We start from the raw sequence: 20,105 nt of genomic DNA on the forward strand, positions 1-20,105 counted from the left end.
ACACATGCAGCAACATGTGGAAGTCAACGTGATCAAGAGCGAGTTAGCTAGAGCAAATTGTAGGCTGCTGCAAGTAGGTTTGTTGTGCATAAAATGCACAACATAAATCGTTAACATATAAATATATTACTATTAATAATAACAATACTTCATATATATATATAATCTGACTAATTAAATTTCAATATAAAATTGGACATAGGCAACAACTTTAGCAAATTTAATTGTACTATGAGATTACCAAAATACCCTTTCATCTTAAAAAGGCAAAATTGCCCCTCTACATATTAATTCTTAAAATATCTCCTTCTGTGTATGACCCATAGGCTCCCTATCATATTGGCCGTCAATAATATTGCGATTAGCACCCAATTAATTGTCTCACTACATATAGACTAAGATTGGCCTCTAACAAGGTATTATGGCCACCTGATAGATAAGGGTTCAGCGAAATAGCCATCAATGGTATGGTTACCGTGCAATTTAATCATTTCATCATCTATTATCTCATTAAGGTTTGAAGTAAAGAAATAGTGTCAACTTCAAATATATTACCTTGACATATTTGCATTTGATCACCTAACCAATGGCCAAACAAAATTGGATTTGAGCAACAACTCAATTCCACTACGGCTACATATTTACGATCATTGTCATTTAGCAAATAACTTTGTAAGATAATTTCTCCTGTACCTAGGAGTGATGAATCCTTTGTCGATCCATTATAGCCATAGTGTACTTCTCAATGTAGTCAATCACTACCGTACTAATAACCCTAAAATGGATTACATTAGATTAGCATCAAACTACACCAATATTTACACACGGCACTATGGTGACCTCATGTCTAAGGATCACATGCACCACCCTCCGTCAGGGGAAATATTCCATAGACACTGTGGTTATCGTCTATATGGAATCCTCGTGGGCTAGTCTAGTGAACTTGCTAGCTACAAGCACCCATGCGCATTGTCACTGCCTTTCTATAGGTTCTTTCAACACTGTGATAGCTTTACTTTACTATCTCTACCCTTGGTCAGAATAATACTGAGGCTACGGACGTTTCTAGAATGGCCATCATATGTGATCATAGGGTCCTCACAATCATGATTTAAAACACTTAATTCCCTCATCACAATTCTACTACTCTAAGGGCATATATCAACATAATGAATAATGTAAATAGTTTGATTTAAAAAATTTTCCTTTTATTAATAATTAACATGAATTTTACAAAGAGTCAAATACAAACGGATTGGCTCTAGGGCACCTATACTAACAAGGGTGGGTCTAGACCGGCACAATGGGTTTGAATTTTCCTCTGCTTAGGGCGAGCAATGTCTTAGTGACCTTCATTCTTTCCACGGGCTATTTCTCGGGTCACCTTCCTGGATTATTCTGATTCTTACCTCTAGGTTGGTGCATATTTTCAACCCTAATCCATTAAGGGTGCTACTCGTTGTGTGAGCTAGAACTGTCATTCGTTGTTACATTCTTCCAATCTGGGGTTTGTTTAGTGATGTTTCGATGGCTTGGGGGTAGACTCCTTTGCTGTGCATTCTTCATCACTGTAACGCCCCACTTGAGGTACGTAGTTATTGTTTCCTCTTTCGCCCTCATTTGAGTTGTTTTTGGTAATATTGTTTGATAGTTATTAGTATGAGTGTTGTGTGGTTAATTGCCTTGAAATGGGTTAAAAATAGAAGAAGTGTAGTATGCCGAGCTTCGCCGGGGCGAAGAAGAATCTTCGCCGCGGCGAAGATGTGTTGAAACCACCGGAAACTCTCTGGACGGTTTCGCCGCGGCGACAGAAGTTTCTTCGCCGCTGCGACGGTCTCGAGTAAATGGGGGGTAGGTTTTAGATATTTTCTTCCCTAAAGGCAATTTGACCATTCCTACCCCTATTATTACAGAAAGTGGGTGAGTTAATTGTAAGGATTTTTATGGAGAATATGTGATAGGGGGGTGAGTTTGTAATGAATCAAAGGATAGATGGAATTCCCAAAGAAAGTAAGGGCAAAATGGAATGATTGTGTATAATTTCATTAAAAGGAATTAAGAGTTCAAACCCCTCATTCTTCTTCTAAAACGCAACTCTCCATCTTGTTCCTCTCAATTCTCTTTCTTTTGATCAAGGAGTCCAAGGGTTTTTGAAGTGATTTGGGTGGAAATCAACCTAAGGCTTCCTAAGTAAGGTTTTCTACTTAAGTTTTGAAATTTTGTGAGTTTAGTTTATTTTGAGTTTGAGTGTTTTTGTTCTTTTGGTTAAGAGTAGAGAAAAAGTAGCAAACCAAGTGAAAGGAAGTAGTTGGTGGAAGTCTCGCATAACAAGTAAGTAAACCCAACCCATGTTGAGATTTAAGAATTTCTTTGATTAGGTTTGATAGAAATGATGTATGTATGTGATTAGCATGTGATATGCCATGTATGAAGGCTTAAATAGAGATTTCTATGCCTTGTGATTGTTTATTCTTTGCAAATATGAGAAATGAGTTGTTGGGTTGGAAAGGTAGTTTGAATGGAATTGAAGGGTGTATGTGGATCCCTTTTTGGAAGTGCTTCTTTGAAAGGTTTTATGGTTATGTGAAGGTGTTTCCCCTATTTTGGATGGTTAGAAAAAGTTTTAGAATCATTGCTATATTAGAGTTTATAAGTGCACATGAGTTGTTTGATGAAATGCCTAATAGAGGTTTGAGTATGAGTAGTGAACCTTAATTCTTGCAACTTGCTGTTGGCATTTCACAAGTGCATTAGTGGAGATGAACCATCCATAGGGCACTAATTGTGCATTGAAGTGACCTAAGAACTGTAGGAAACTTGTGTATGCAATTACCCTATGTTAGAGAGCTTGGTGGATGCACTACTCTAAAGTAGAGAGAATGAAAAATGCTAGAATAGAGTGAATTAGAAGAGTAGAATAGATGGGTGATGCTTTGTGATCACCCGATAGTTATGGGAATCGGGTTGATGCTTTGTGATCACCACCCAAATAGCCCTTAGAGGGGGTCGATGCTTTGTGATCGTCACCCGTGTGTATTAGAAACGTGGATGCTTGTGTGACCACCACCGTTTTGTGTGAGATGTGGGTTGATGCTTTGATCATCACCAACATTTAGTAGAAGGGTGTGCTTTGTGATTGATGCGTGTTTACTACAACATGCAAAGAATAACAAGTGCACTAGTCGCAAAAAGTAATAAAGTGATGGGTAGGATATCGTTCCACGATGTACTGTGGCAAAGCACTAAGTTTCCTACGTATCAAGTTGAAGAAATCGAATTCTTTGGATTGGTGGATCAATTTGTAATGAAAAAGAAACAAAAATGAAAGTAACAAAGAATTAAATCTTAACTAAGAAAACAAAACGACACACAGTATCATTCTAGTAAACGGTAGGTTTTTTGACTTCGTTGACTTGTAATGGTTTAACCGAAGAGTTACACTATTTCACATCCATGGGCAATGGTTGTAAATCGGATTCACTAATATGTTACATACCCTCTCGTGCTTGTTTGCCTATTCATCCTTATTAACATTCCGCACCCAACAATTTTGAAAGTGAATAATTCTAATTCATAAGCACAAGATCCTATTTGATTTCTTAATTCTTGAATCTATCTCTAGCATCCATACTAAATGGTGATTACCCAGAAGCTTAACATGAATTATTCTCAATCAGCAATTCATCAACTCTACAGCATTTAATTCCAGAGTACACACAACCAAACTTATTCACATGGAAATAACACAATCAATACTTAACCCTTTCAATCCAAACTACAATCAAACCCTAACCCAAAATTATTTTCATAGCTAAATTAACATACAAAAACGAAAATAGAAATAACAACTTAACATAATGAACTGAGATGAAAGATAAGAATCTCCCCAAAGATGAATCTTCTAGTCAAAATCTGAATCTTCTTTTACAATCCGAAAACTCAAGCTTTTTCTCTAAGGGAAATGTAAAGACGGCTAAACCTAACAGCGCAAGCCCGGCAAAAAGTTAAGTTTTTTCCTTTTATACTTAGTCTAAAACCCAGCCAAACACACGCACACACGAAACTGTGCGTTTACAAAATTAAACATTTGACTGTCCGCCGGCGAAGAATAAATTCCAACTCGTCTTTGCCTACTTCGCCGCGCGAAGACATTTTTCTGCCGGGGCGAAGCTCCTTCAAGTTCTGAAATTTACAGAACTGCCACTCTGCTTGCCTATTCGTTTCGATTCTTCGATTTTCGGCTCTCTACCTTGGAACACTTCATCGTTCATTGTCCTGCTCCGGAACTCTCCTATCTTCTGAAATCCGCTCAATTCTGAGTCAAAACTATCCAATTTGTCTTTATTCGCTCAAAAAGTCCATTTTAACCTGAAACACGAAAAGTAAAGAATTAGCACCAATTCAGGTAAAATGCACTAGAAAGTACCTGAATCCGTCAAAAGATTAAATAAAAACTGTATAATTTACGGATTATCAACTACCCCCAACTAAAGAATGCTCGTCCCCGAGCATACAGTACAAAACTAACGAAATAAAGCCAACACAAAAACAAAACATGAAAACTGCAACAAACTGAAAAACCCAAAATCAACAAACTCAAATGCCACAATGAATTGCCTAGATTGCACAGGTCTCACCAATTGTTGAAAGTTTATTATCAGGAAATGTTCGACATTCCAAGAAGTTATAAGCTACATCGACTGTCTTCCTCAATCGGTCCACCAAGTAGTAATCCCCACTTCAATCCACATTCCCTTCCCGAATTATTTTATGCAAAATTTGTAAAGTTTATCAATGGTGGCACTCCATAAGCCTAAATATCGAACTACTCTCCACTAATGAGGACTAAACACAGATGAATCAACAGGTCTTTAAGGCTTGTAATGTTAGGCTCGGTCATGGGCTCCAAAAAAAAGATAGGAAACAAGTAGAGAACTCGGTTGTCCTAAAGCAAAACTCAAATCACATCGAAACCCACACTTTCTCAACATCAATCGACATGTCACTCATTCAGAGTCTTCATACGCGTATTCTTACTTCGAAACCAAAATGCAGGGGGACTCGTTTAAGGGTACTGGCGTTGTTAACCCCGAGGTCGCCAAATACTGCTAGGCAGTTTTTAAGGCGGTTCTGGTTTCCAGCCGGTATACCCTTAAACTAGGCAGCATTGTGTTTTGACAATTTTTTTTTTTTTTTTTTTACACAACACTAGAATTGAGTTGAGGTGACTACCTCCTTTGTTTTTATTTTCTTTCTCTCAACCCCCACATCGTTCTTTTTGGTCTCTTCTTCATTTTTCTTCTCTTAACCCCCAAACTAATCTTTTACTCAATTGTACCCTCGTTTCGTTCTCGGTTTTGCACTAAGACCGAATCTCCTAAAGGTATGATAAAGTGTTTAAGGTAAAGGAATTTACAAATCTGTTGTTTTCCAGAAAAATAAATCAAAGTTCAAATGGCTCAAGTGGCTAACTAGTGAAAATTTCAATCACGGGTTGGCTAGAAAGGCTCAACGTTCCAAAAATCGCCTAAATCATCTCCTCAACCATGTCTAATCCTAAATTTTGCCTCAAGCATTTCTCAACTAGGTTCTAGAATCCACAAACATTATCAAGACTTTGCCTAATCGCATAAATGAATCTAAGCATGCCGAAAAAAAAATGAACATCGTGGTTGAACCACTCAACAAACCTCAATCAAAATCCAGTGAATAAACCGAAACTTGAAGCAATGCTTAATTTCTCTCACCACTAAAATTCAACAATCTTATTCTTATCATTGTTTAACAACTCATCATCGGCAAAACAAACAACCAAAGAAAATACAACCAAAACTAAGTTTTTTTTTTTTTTTTTTTTGGAACTTTTAAGGTGTATGCGCGTTGTTAAACCCAGGTCGCCAAATACTGCTAGGCATTACGGTTTCCACCAAATACCTTAAAATAGATTTTACAGTTTAAGGTGTACGCGGCGTGTTAAACCCGAGGTCGCCAAATATTGCTGAGCAGTTTTTAAGGCAGTTACTGGTTTCCAGCCAATTACCCTTAAACTCAAAATCTATTCCCTACCCCCAACTATATAACATTGTCCCCAATGTTCCTTTATGCATAAGTCTGGAATAGAGAACAACAAAGGACAAACAAATGAACAATAAAAAGGTACGAGAATGCTCCCTGGTTAAGTCATGAATTGTCGCTCCACAATGTTCACCCTTTCTCGGATTTTTCATCATCCAAAATCTGTCAAAACATAAACTGTGGTGTCCCTCATGTTAGAACGAATTCACAATTAAATTGAATATTACAACCTATCTCGCCCTTTTAACAACTACTAAAAAAATCAACTAAACAATGAACAAATAACACAATCCAAACCAAATAAAATGAGTTACGTTTCAACTGGACAAAAATTAAATGAAAGCATTAAACAAATCATAAACAGTTGCTCCGTTCATCTTCTTCTCCTCTTCTTCCGCTTCTTCTTCCTCGTCTTCCTCTGATTCCGGCCAGTCATCTGAGTTCCAGTCAACCCACTGATATGCGAAGTGTCACATTCAGATTCTTGAAACTGTTCGTCAGCAATTCATGAATGTTCTGTGTTCGCTCCATCATCCAATCCTGTCGTCTCTTCATGTATTTCATCATTCCCATCATTTCTTTCATCATTTCTTTCTGAGATCCTGTGGAGCTGATGTGGCCATGCTCGTTCTCTGCCTCTTTGCCCCTGCTCTTGGTTGGCGCTTCCGTTCGGTCAAGGGTTTTCTTGAAATAGTCGTCTCAGAGTGGAGTCGGATGAATACGCGGCTCATCATCTTGAACCTTGACCCCCGCTTTTTGGCACATGGCAGTGATGAGATGCGGGAAACAGTAGCTTGATCGTCCCTTTGTGATGCTGTCCTGATACTCTCATAATGATGTCTCCCACATCCATACTCTTTCTTGTGGCAATAGATAAATCAATAACGCCTTCTCATGAGTCACTCTGCTGTGTGTGTCTCCGGCTTAGTTTAGCACAGACAAAGTATTGCCAAGCCGAGCCATTGGTGTCAACTGTGTTCCTTTGAGTGTCTTTTTTTGTTTTCTAGACACTTCCCATGCTGCCTCAGGTTTTGCAATGACTGGCAAGTTAATATATCATCAAAGGTTGATCTTTTGAACTCCACATACCATCAGTGAAAATTTCGGCAGGTTGAAGAATTTGTGATTTCCCTTGCTGAAAATGGCACATCCTCCCCTCGTACACAACACAATCTCATCCTGACTTTCGAGAAGTTGGCATAGAACTCTCTCACCAACGGTTCTACTGCCGGCTTTTCAGGAGCACTCATGTTTCCAACGTCTACCCCTACTCCTATTCCACAGATTGTTTTGCGGTCAATCCACGTTCAGGGATGAAGCCCTTATCCTTTTGTGTGATCACCTCCTCATAACGTTTTCGAGCTGCCCATTTACAAACCGGTTGTCAACGTTCTTCCCCTTGCTCGTATGCTAATTTTCGGAGCCATTGATTCACTAAATTCAATCCAAAATGTTAACCCCAAGGAATTAGCCCTATAAAACATGGCCATGTCCAACCTGCAAAACAATCCACACTTCCAAAATATCGCAATTCAACCCCCAAACTACGATATTTCAATTCAACACAACACTCCAAATAATCAACAACCACACTTCTAACCAATTGGCTCACAAACTTCTCAACATGAATCACAATCACAACTCAACAAACCCAAAATTTCTCAAGTCAAAGTTCACATAATTTTTAGATCTAGATTATAGACTAAAAATTTTTCAAAATAAAGCTGGGTTTTCGAGATCTTACCAATATGAAGGCGTTTGCACCCACCATTGACCCGGAAATGATCCAAACAAGAAAACCCCAAATTTTTGATCCAAAATTTTTTTTGAAATTTTTTGAAATTTGTTGTTGAAAAGGTTGTTTTGGTGTTTAGGAATGTTGTAGAGTGATTTATTTGGTTGGAAAAACAAAATAAGTGAAAGATTGAAAGTTGGAAAATTTTCTCTCAACTCAAGATGCAAGCGGCGTGAATGAGAAGAAGAAAAGTTGGTATATATAAAAAATCTCTTCGCCGCGGCAAGTTCATCACGCATAACCCTAAAAATTTTCCAGGTTTCGCCGCGGCGAAGAAAAATTCGTCGCCTGGCGAAAACTCCCCGAGGTTCAAGGCTAACTTCGCCTCGGCGAAGAAAATTTCTTCGCCGCGGCGAAATGCCTTAGCCAATTTTTCGCAAATTAATTCATTTTCTTCTCGCCGCGCGACAACATTACTTCGCCGCGGCGAAATCCTCCAGTAGCAAACCTGGTATCTTCATGTCTCTTCTCGCCGCGGCGAAGAAATTTCTTCGCCCCGTTGAAGTCGGGAAATTTTCATACCTTCCTTTGGCTCTAGACTTCACCTGAAACACCGAAACAATAAAAACATAAATTTTATCCAAACTAAAAATGAAATGAGAACAATTCGAATAGCAAAATTTAAAATCAAAAAGTTAAAAACACTGGGGTTCCTCCCAAGAAGTGCTTGTTTATAGTCGGAAGCTTGACTCTCTCATTCTCACCCAGCCCAGACTGTCCAAATACATCACCTCCCAGAAATTTCCCTTGTACCAGCATTCACTTGTTGATGATCTTTTTCACACATTGGCTTTGTTGCAAGTTTCACTACCCATTTCTAGCCCTGGTCATAACTTTGGTAGTTCGACTCTTGTCTCCCGCCCGCCTTTCGTTTCCTTTGCTTAACTTCACCCTTTTCTAATCCAGAAATCCGTTCTCTTATGTACTCAAACTCGACTGTGGCTTGTCTTGGAATTTTGTGCAACCTCTTCCGTCATGGTTCTCACTGCAAACTTATTCGGTTCACCAATGCAATTCTTTCTTTCCACCTTAAGATTATTCAGTTGCAGGGCTCAACTCTTGACTGATTTACCACATCGTTTTTTAAACGATTCTTGTTCGTGGAGCTTTCATTGATCCAAGGACATTAAATTTTATTTCTTCATCTTGCATCCTCATGATCACTTCTTTCTTGAACATCAATCAACGCTCTTCCGGTGGCTAGGAATGGTCGTCCCAAGATAAGAGGAATTCTTTGTCTTCTTCCATATCCAACACGAAGAAATCCGCAGAAAATAAACTTGTCCACCTTAATCAACACATCCTCCCCTAACCCCTAGGAAGCTTTATTGACTGATCTGCAAGTTGCAAGCATGTGGATGTCGGCTTAACTTTACCAATTCCTATTTCCTGAACACAGAAAAAGGCATAGTTAATGCTAGCACCTAGGCCACATAGAACTCGATCAAATGTTATATCTCCTATAGTGCAAGGATAGTAAAACTCCCTGGATCCTTAATTTTTCGGGGGCAGCTTCTTCTGGAGATAGCGTTGCACCTCTGTAAGCATCACCGTTTCCTCTTCTTCCAGCTTCCTCTTGTTCGATAAATTTCTTTCAGGAACTTCGCGTAGCTCGGCATCTGTTGTAATGCATCTGCAAAAGGAATGTTATTATGCAGTCTTTGAGGAAATGGTATGGGTGGAGTGTGATTGCCAACTCTGGTGGAATTTCGGGGAAGGGCATTTCTCTTCCTTTTTTTTTGCTTCTCTCTATCTCTGTCTTCAGGCTGGGTGGTTTCTTTTCAGCTTCAATTCTCTCATCAATTTCCTCATCAGAATCTTCATTTTCTTTTGATGAAGTTTCTTCTTTCCTTGGGTCCCTCACCTCTTCTAAAACTCTCCCACTTCTCAACGAGATTGCTTTACCTGCTCACGGGGTTGGTTACAGTATTGCTTGGTAGAGAACCCTGTGGTCTATCATTCAGCTTCTCGGCCAATTGGCCCATCTGTACCTCAAGATTCCGAATGGACTCCCCTTGGTTTCTAAAGTTTGTCCTCGTCTCATTCATGAACCCTGTAGTCTCTTGCATGAATTTACCGACAAATCCTCCAACTTCGACACTCTTTATCTCCCGGTTGATTGTTCACCCCTGGCTGGTTATTTGGAATTTGCCTCTGTTCCATTGGTTACCTTGTGATTCTGATTTCCCCAAGCCAGATTCAGATGATTTCTCCCCCCTGGTTGTATGTGTTGGAGAACGGGTTGTTTGGCTGTCTTTGATTTCCTGCCAAGTATTTACTTGCTCCGTTGATGAAGACGACGTTGCAAATGTGTTTCCGACTTGGCACTGCTGCTCTCACATGGTTTCCTGCACAAAAATCACATATTAGTTGAGGTGCTTTTATGTGAGAGGTGTTTAGTTAAATTACAAAGTATGTGGTATAAAATGCTTTTAGAAAATATTTTCAAAAATGTATCAAACAATTCTCAAAATCCTATCCTATTCAGAATAGAATACATCATAAAACTTAAACAAATGGGCCTAAAATATTGCAAAAGTTCATGCATGTGTTGTCATAGTACTTCACAGTTGCAATGTATTTATAAGAAAATAAAAAAGAAGATAACATATCAAGATTGTAATACATGAACATGATAATCAATTGTTGAACAATAATTCAAAACGTGATGCAAACTAATTATAGTTAAAACGAAAGATGTAACCTCATTACCATATACAACCAATACAATTAGAAATGTCATGTTTTATGCTACAAGTGATGTTGAATAAGTCAAGATTATTTGTTATTTGGTTCTTAAGTGCCCTATTCTTTAGAGATAGTTGAGTCAATGTAGCTTATAGGTGTCTATGGATAAATAGATTGCTACTTTGTTGCTATTTCTTAGCTTATTCCCGTTGTGTAGTGCCTATATAAGGCTATTGAATAATGAAATATAAACAATGTAATTACTATTCACAACAGCTCCTACAAATTGTTTTCTTTGTTTTGTTAGTTCTTTGTTTTGTAGTTTTGTAACAGTGGTATTAGAGCTGGTAAAAAAATTTCAGAGGAGATCCGTGAGCGAAAGAAAGAAAGAGACAGACACAGGTTTCTTTTATTGTATTAGCAAAAATTCATTCATGGCTAAAGATAGTTTTGTACACTTGCTATTCCACTTTTTTGATGGTCATTATGATCATTGGAGCATGCTTATGGAGGATTTCTTAAGATCTAAGGAGTACTGGTAGGTTGTTTCAAATGGATACCAGAATCGAAAAGCAGCACAGCAGCGACGATGACTACACCACGAGCATAACAAGAAGGATGAAGTTGAAGGATCTTAGGTGAAAAAATATTTTGTTCAAGCCATCGATCATATCTATTTGGGACAATTCTTTGCAAAGAAACTTCCAAGTAGATTTGGGATTCCATGAAGAAAAAGTATCAAGGGTCTGCATAAGCAAAGAGGCAACGCTTCAAGCTCTTCGGTCAAAGTTCGAAGTGCTTCGAATGAAGTCAGACAATTCAATACTGATTACTTCTCATGAGTCATGACAATTGCCAACAAGATGTGGATCCATGGTGACAAAACAGAAGACATAACGATTATTGAAAAGATACTCCGATTCATGACACCAAAATTCAATTTTTGTCTGTTCTATAGAGGAGTCAAAGATATTGAAGAACTCTCTCTTGATGACTATAAGGTTCCTTTTTGGTACATGAACAAAAATTAAATAGCAAGCTAAAGAAGCAAGTTTTGAAAGCCCCAACTGAGCAGTACTAAAGGCCACAATTGACAAACAATGGTCGACCATGTCACGATCAGGATATCCTCTATCTGCCACCTTCAAGCTCAAAGCTTTCCCCGCGCGTGGGACATGTCCAAGGTATTGTCGGCTATGGGTCTTTCTGGCCGCCTCCTTCAAACCCTCACGGCTTTGCTTCGCTTAGGGGTCTCTCCACTTTGCAAATGCCAAGGTAATAAGTCCAAGGTTAAAGTCACGAGGGAGGCGTTTGCAAAGTGGAGAGACCACGAAGCGAAGCAAGCCGTGAGGGTCTGAAGGAGGCATGGCCAAAAAGACCCATAGTAGACAATACTTGGACATGTCTGGCGTTCGGGAAAGCCCTTGAGCCTAAAGGTGGCAAGATAGAGGATACCCCCCGATTGTGACAGACTAAAACAATAGAGGAAGAGGGAGAGGCAAAAGAAACGGATTGTAGAAATCATCAACAACACACCTGGGATAATTTTGTTATGGTTCTCAAGGAAGAGGAAAAGGTGAATTTTACTCGACAAATCACAAACCTAGGTCGAGAGAGTTTCCAAGTGCGAGTGCTTTCAATGCCACAGGTACAGTCATTATAATCAAAATGTAGAACCAACTATCAAAAAACAATGGGGAAACATCAATTGTAGAAATAGAGGAGGAAATATCCTAATTAAGGTTTGTCATGAAAAGAAGAACCAACAAGAAACTGGGGTATCTAGATACTGTATCAATAACACATGTCTGGGAACAATCAGTTTTCTCCTATCTTGTAACGCCCAATATGGAGGTACATGATTAGGGCATTATGGTAATTGACTAAGGGACAGGATGAAATTTCCAAAAAAGTGTAAGGCAAAATGGGAAAGCATATTTATAAATAAGATAATAAGGTTTGTAACCCTTATTTCCTTCATTCCACCGCCACTCTCCTTCTCTATTTTCTCTCAACTTTTCATTCACTTCTCCAGGAATTGAGGCTTTTGAGTATATTTTCATAGGGTTTTGATTCTAGGCATCAAAGGTAAGAATTCATGCTCTTTATCTATGATTTATTTGTGTAGAAGTTGAGTTCTTATGAAGTTTATGCTATTTAGAGAGATTTGAATCCAACAAGAGTAGAGAGCTTAGAGAGACACTCAAGCATAAGGTAAGTAAATTCCACTCAAAATCCATGAAGTTAAAGTTTTAAGAAAAATCAAGTGAGTAGCATTTCTCTTTAATATTGTATATGTTATGATTATTGAGAAATTGAGATAAATTGATGATTATTTATGCTTGTTGTTGGATATATTTGAATATGAGGACTGTATGTGATGGTTTGATGATGGGTTGAATTGGAATTGGAGAATATCTTTGGGAGTGTTTGTGCCGTGTAGGTATGTGTGATGATATAGAGTTTTTCTCTCATGGGTGGTTTAAACCAATAGAATGATAATTAAATTAGGGTTTGTTCATGCACAATTATTGTTTGATGAAATGCCTAATTGAAGTATGAGTTGGGTGAAAAACCTTATTTTATGCACTTTGCATATGTGCATTCTAAGTGTATTTAATTAAGAAATTTTAAGCATGAGACATCCATTGCAATAATTGTTTGTGTAGAAACTTAGAAAGAATAAAGAATAAAGAATAAGAATAAAGAATAAAGAATACAGAATGAAGAATAAGAATAAACACACTCTAAGAATAAGAGAAAGGAAGAATAAGCATTAAAAAAAAGAGTGTTAAAGAGAAAAGAATAGGTTGTTGTGATGGGGACCGTGAGTGCTAAGAAGATTCCCACTGTACGGCCCGTAAGAGTGTAGTGGATGAGGGTTGTATCGAGAAGAATTCCGACATGCATGCCACCTTAATTGGGTGGCCTAAGAGGAAAGAAGAAGTTGTACGGTCTGCAAGAGTGCATGTAATGATGGGACTGTACTCACTCACACGACCAAGTTTCCTAATCCATACATCATTCGAGTCTGATTGGCAAGAATAAGAAAAGAAAGAATAATAGAAAGAATAAGCATAAGAAAGAATGAGAAAGAGCAAGAAAAGAAAGAATAAGAAAGAGAATGAGAAAGAGTAAGAAAAGAAGAATGAGAAAGAATAAGAATAAGAAAGAATGAGAAGGCTTGAACAAGCGAGAAAAAGAAAAGAAAAGAAAAAATAGAACAAGAAAATAGAAATAGAAACAAGAATAGAAATAGAAAGAAAGAAAAAGCATTTTATGCATTATTGCATATGCATTTTATTCATGCATATTGCCATGAATTTCATCATGGTTAGGAAGAATAGAAAGAATAAGAAAGAAAGAACAGAGAGAAGTAGAAAGAAAGAAAAGAACAGTGAGAGTAAGAAACAGAGAAAGAAAATAGAAGGAATTAAGTAAAGAAAGAACCTAAAAAGGAGAAGAGTTAAGGGATTTACTTACTGAGCATTTTTATGCTCACCCCATTGTTTTTCCATATTTTTGCAGGAAATAGGTGAGCAGCGGTCGGAAAGACGTCGACAAACGGGGAAGATTGGCATTACTGTCCACTATCGCTAAGTTTTTGTACTTGTTATTTTGATATATGTAAAGAATTATGTTTTGTAAGTAAAGAAAAATTTGGGCCCAACTATTTTCATATACTAATTATGTATGTTTTTATTGTATTATGTTCTAAAGTATACTAGTAGGAAGCAGTTTTTACATTTTTGGTATCAGAGCAAAGATTTTGGGATTTGACAGTGTGCCATTCTCACCGCCGTGACGTTTTGTAGCCGACTGTTGTAAGTTAAATTCTTTCCTTACTTAAAGTGTTGCATGAATTAATTAAATGTGGTTGTTTTGTATATGAGGCGTAGAACCCGAGCAAGTAGTAAGAAAACAATGGATACGGGGGAACCTTCGAACCCAGCAGAACCTACTCCCCCTTCCCTTGATGAAGCTAGAATTCGGGGGATTGTACAACAAGTCTTAGGAGAAAGACAGGGGAGAGTCGAACCAGAAAGAATTGAAAACGCCGTTCAAGTACCGCCTACTAGAGAAGAAAGAGAAAGGCCGGTACCCCTAACAATATAGAATCGGATTGAGCCTATTTATGTGCTTGCAAGTCAACATCAGCCGTCAGAATTTAAAGGTACAACGGACCCTTTAGTGGCAGAAGAATGGCTTAGGTCCGTTGAGCATACGACGACACTATTTCCTATGACGGACAGGGAAACAATCCAGTATGCCAGTTTCTTGTTTCGGGGTGATGCCCGAATTTGGTGGGAATTGATGGAAGACACTCATGATGTTTCGGTGATGACCTGGGGTGAGTTCAGAGGATTATTTGAAGCTGAGTATAGAACGGAGGACCGAGTTCATGAGAAGGTCCAAGAATTTATCAGTTTACAACAGGGGTCTAGTACAGTGAAACAGTATTCAGTGAGATTTAATTCCCTTGCCAGGTTTGCACCCTAAATAGTCAGTACTCCAGAATTGGGAAGAGATAAATTTGTCCATGGGTTGAAGCTGGAGATAGCTCGTGATATAATGACGGATGATGATCCCCCTCAAACCTATAGTGAGGCCTTACAGCAAGCATTGAGGGCGAAAATATTTGAGAACAAAATCACCCCAGTAGGTCCCTCGATAGGAGGATCAAGTGAACCATCTCCTGCCCCACAGAGCGAAAGATTTGAAAGTGCAAGAAACAGAGAAGTGAAGAATAAGAAGAAGTTTCAGTCGAAGAAGAACAAGAAAGATTGGCAGAATAAACGGCTAAGAACAGTGGAGTTTCCCCCATGTCCTAAATGTGGGAAGACTCATGCAGGGGAGTGTCTGAGAGAGTTGGGCTGTAATGTATGTTATCGATGCCGGCAGCCAGGGCATTTGGTGAAGGATTGTAAAACTTCCTTTCCGTCTGTAGCACAGACCTCCAGAGGCACTAATGCCAAGGTATTTATAGTAGCACAAGGTGAAGCAAAAGCCAGTCCATCAGTTGTTACGGGCCAGTTATTATTTCATGCAGTTCCTCTTTATGCTTTAATTGATTCTGGAGCCATTCATTCATTTACATCTTATGGGATGATAAAAAGATTAGGTTTGAAACCTACTAGAGTGAGCCAACCCATTAAGATAGAGTTACTTGATGGGGTTAGTGTTGTGACCTATGAGATGCTGTCAGGAGAGTCCGTGGTGATCCATGGTCGAGAGTTAGCAGTTGATTTAATAGTGTTTGATATGCCCGACTTTGATGTGATTTTGGGTATGGATTTCCTAGGGAGGTATGGGGTAGAAATTTACTGTCGGAAGAAGAAAGCGAGATTTAATCTTGATAGTGGAGATAAGTTTAGTTTCAGAGAGGGCCATCAATTGAGTATGTTGATTAGTAGTATGAAGGCTAGAAAGATGTTAAGAAAAGGGTGTTCGGGGTATATAGCTCATGCGGTGCAAAGTAGAGATGTTCCATAACCAAAATTGCAGAGCGTGGCAGTAGTCCGGGAATTTCCAGATGTATTTCCAGACGACTTACCGGGTTTGCCTCCAGAAAAAGAAGTTGAGTTTAGTATTGAACTGGCACTAGGGATAGCGCCGATTTCTAAATCCCCTTATCGAATGGCCCCAGCCGAGCTTCAAGAATTGAAAAAGCAACTCCAATAGCTCCTAGATAAAGGTTTTATCTGACCCAGTCATTCTCCCTGGGGAGCTCCAATTTTGTTTGTAAAGAAGAAAGATGGGTCATTACGGATGTGTATTGATTACAGAGAATTGAATAAAGTGACAGTGAAGAATAAATGCCTGTTACCTCGGATAGATGACCTTTTTGATTAGTTAAAGGGTGCAGTAGTATTTTCCAAGATTGATTTGAGGTCGGGTTATCATCAGGTAAAGGTGGCAGAACAAGATGTAGCTAAGACTGCCTTCCGGACAAGATATGGGCATTATGAATTTGTGGTGATGCCTTTTAGGTTAACTAATGCCCTAACAGTTTTTATGGACTTAATGAACAGGGTGTTCCATGATTGTCTAGATCGGTTTATAGTGGTATTTATTGATGACATCCTGGTTTATTCGAAGTCGAGAGAAGAGCATGAGGAACACTTAAGATTTGTGCTGCAGCGATTTAGAGAAAAAAAGTTGTATGCCAAGTTTTCTAAATGTGAGTTCTGGCTTGATCAAGTGATATTTCTGGGCCATACTGTTTCTAGTGAGGGAATTTCAGTGGATCCTAGTAAATAAAGGCAATCCTAGAATGGCAAAGGCCAAAGATAGTAAAAGAAGTAAGGAGTTTCTTGGGACTAGCAGGTTACTATCGCCGGTTCGTGGCAGGGTTTGCCCAGTTAGCTAAGCCATTGACAGCTCTTACCAAACAGAGAGTTCCTTTTATATGGTTAGTGATAAGAGCTTGAAAATACACATTTAGTTAGTGGTTTTTGGGGGATTAATTGTGGGAAATTAGGCTTAATTTGGTAAAGTTGCTTAATATGTTCATAATTGCCTTTTATGGGATCACGGTTGTTTTTGAGTGTTTTTCAAGTTACTAGTACTTAAATGTTATGCTCGAATGAAGAATCATGTTTGCAACGTAATGAGTGATGAGTGGAAACAAACGGATCAAGAATAGGAGTTGAATTGAAGAAGTTATGGAAGTTGAAGTAAAAAGAAGATTCTAGATTACGTTCCAGCTTGCGCATGCGTTGGTATTTTGATAATATCTTGAGCTTTAGAACTCGGATTAAGGCTATTCTTGGACCGTTGGAAAGCTAATTCAAAGGGCTACATTTCATATGTTTGCAACTTTTACAAAATTCCATCGTTATCGAGTTCAAAAATCAACATCTTTGAAGAACAGTGGAATGATGCGGGAAAAGGGCAGCAGCTACTGTGCCGTGGCACAGTGCCATGACACACTTTTTCTAGTAGCTACTTTGCCACAGCATAGTGCCATGGCACAGTCATAGAAGTCACTAGTTTGTTGTCCCTTTTTAGCTAAGAGAATAGGGTTAAGGGTTCCAAATCAAATAGAATTAAGGGAAAACAAACCCTAACCCTTATGGGATATAAATAGAAGTCTTTTAGCATTATTTAAAGGATTCTTTTGGTGAGAAGAAAGGGAGAAAAGTCTGGAGAGAAGAGAAGTAACATAAATTCTGGAGCTTTGATTCACAATATAGAGAAGTTTTCATTATTCTTTTCTTGTAAACTCATGATGAATGTTTTAATAAAGATGATTATTTCTTTCGTGTTTATTATGAACTAATTTTATTCTCTAGGGCTAAGATGTAGCCCAATCTCTTAATTATGTATTGATCTTTGATTGTTAATTTGTATTAAGAATTCTTCCTAAGTTTTACTATTATTCCTAATGCTTTTGATTCTTAAGGGCCCAAGAATTGAATGAACTAATGGACTAAGTTGAGATCAAGAGATGATACTTAATTGGTCTACGGTAGTAAAACCATAGGTTGAGCGAACGCTAGAGATATGTTACCGCGACCTGTGAGGTTTTGGTAAACTCCATAGAGTGTAATGATCCCCAATTGCTTAAATTTGATTAGAGATAATTCGGGTTAGTAATTAGGGGTTAATTTGATAATTGTTCGAGAGAAAGTTATTGCAAATTTAGGGAGTTTGACTTGTGGGAAGAGCTTAATAAAATTAGCATAAGAGATCGATACATATGAATAAGAGTTGGTGTGAAGTCTATGCCCTAGGTCTAGTCATCTTGTTTTTACCCAAAGGTTTATTTTAATTGTTCTCTTTTCAGTTTTCTTTTTAAATTCAATTGTTTATTTAATTTAGGTTTTCCTTGATAAAATTTGGATTGATCAAATAGTAATAGGATAGTTTAATTGGTAATTGATAATAGTAATTCCCTTGGGTTCGATATCCGTATTTTATCCACTTTATTACTTGCATGATTTCGTACACTTGTGAAAATCAACAACAAGTTTTTGGCGCCGTTGCCGGGGAATTTTTTTTTTTTCAATATCATTACGAACTATTTACTTGCTAGTTTGATTTGTTTTATCTTTGTTTTGAAGTTAATTTTATTTCTTTATTATTATTATTAGTTTTGTTTCGCTTATTTTTTCGTGTGTTTTTGTTTTAGATCCTGGAGAGCTTACGTTCAAGAGGTGGTGGTGATCTTAATCCACTAGATTTTGAGATCGAGAGAACCGCTAAACAATTGAGGAAAGAAAAGAGGCAAGCTGAATTTGAAAAATCAATGGCTAACACAGGAATTGTCAATCCTAATATAGGAAATCAAGAGAATGAGAATGATGATACCTTAGGAGGAAATGCAATGGGTGAAGAAGCAGTGGTTCAGAGAGCATTGAAGGACTACTCTAGTCCAACTATTAATGGGTGCTATTCTAGCATCAGGAGACCACTTGTTCAAGCGAATAATTTTGAGATTAAGCCAGCAATTATTAGAATGATTCAGCAGTCGGTCCAATTCGCTAGGTTACCTAATGATGATCCCAACCTACATATCGTAAATTTTCTAGAGTTATGCGACACATTCAGGCATAATGGAGTATCCAATGACTCAATTAGGCTAAGGCTTTTCCCATTCTCTCTTCGGGATAAAGCCAAGGCTTGGTTGATTTCTTTGCCATCTGGAAGCATCACAACCTGGAATGAGTTAGCTCAAGCATTCCTCACTAAATATTTTCCACCTACCAAGTCTGCCAAGCTGAGGAATGAGATTACAAACTTTTACCAACAAGATTCTGAGTCATTTGATGAAGCATATGAAAGATATAAGGATCTCTTACGGAGTTGCCCTCACCATGGTTTACCACTCTGGTCACAAGTGCAAACGTTTTACCAGGGGTTGCTGCCAACTATTCAAGCTATGATTGATGCTGCAAGTGGGGGAGCCTTGAACAATAAAACACCAAAGGATGCATACAATCTGATTGAGGTGATGGTGAACAATAACTATATGAGGACTCTAGAGAGAAATTCAATGAGGAAAGCAGCAGGAGTGCATGAAGTTGATGGTTACACCACATTGGCTACTCAACTCTCCGTCATTCAAAAGCAATTGGGAGTTGCTCTAAAGGTAAATGCTATTGAATCTTCTTCTCTAATATGTGACCTTTGTGCAGGAAATCATTCATCGAAGGATTGCCAAGAAGGGAACCCGTTTGCTCAACCTGAACAAGCCAATTAAGCCAATAATTTCCAAAGGGGGCAAGGGAATCCATATTCCAATAATATAATCCAACATGGAGGAAACACCCAAACTTTTCATGGAGCAACAACAATGAGCAAAAACAAGCTCTTGTTTTTCAACCTCAAGAGCCAAAATCTAATTTAGAGAATATGTTGACCAAGTTTATTAAAGAGACAAGCAAGAGGTTTGAGAAGACTGACGTCCTGGTTCAAAATCAACCAGCCTCTATTAGGAACCTTCAGACTCAAATTGGGTAAATCCACAATATTTTAGCAGGAAGAGTTCAAGGGACATTGCCAAGCGATACAAATAAGAATCAGAAGGAAATAGTTAATTCTG

The 20,105-nt window shown here is 38.2% G+C and overlaps 1 non-coding gene across 1 annotated transcript; it reads right to left on the minus strand.

The window, feature by feature from the left end:
* Positions 1-19,277: 19,277 nt before the first annotated feature.
* On the minus strand, positions 19,278-19,384 carry LOC116142953. Its single transcript, XR_004130065.1, has one exon. It is a non-coding gene; the product is annotated as a small nucleolar RNA R71 (small nucleolar RNA).
* Positions 19,385-20,105: the final 721 nt, after the last annotated feature.

The sequence above is a fragment of the Pistacia vera genome, unplaced genomic scaffold (genome assembly GCF_008641045.1).
Source record: "Pistacia vera cultivar Batoury unplaced genomic scaffold, PisVer_v2 Contig421, whole genome shotgun sequence".
NCBI lineage: Eukaryota > Viridiplantae > Streptophyta > Magnoliopsida > Sapindales > Anacardiaceae > Pistacia > Pistacia vera.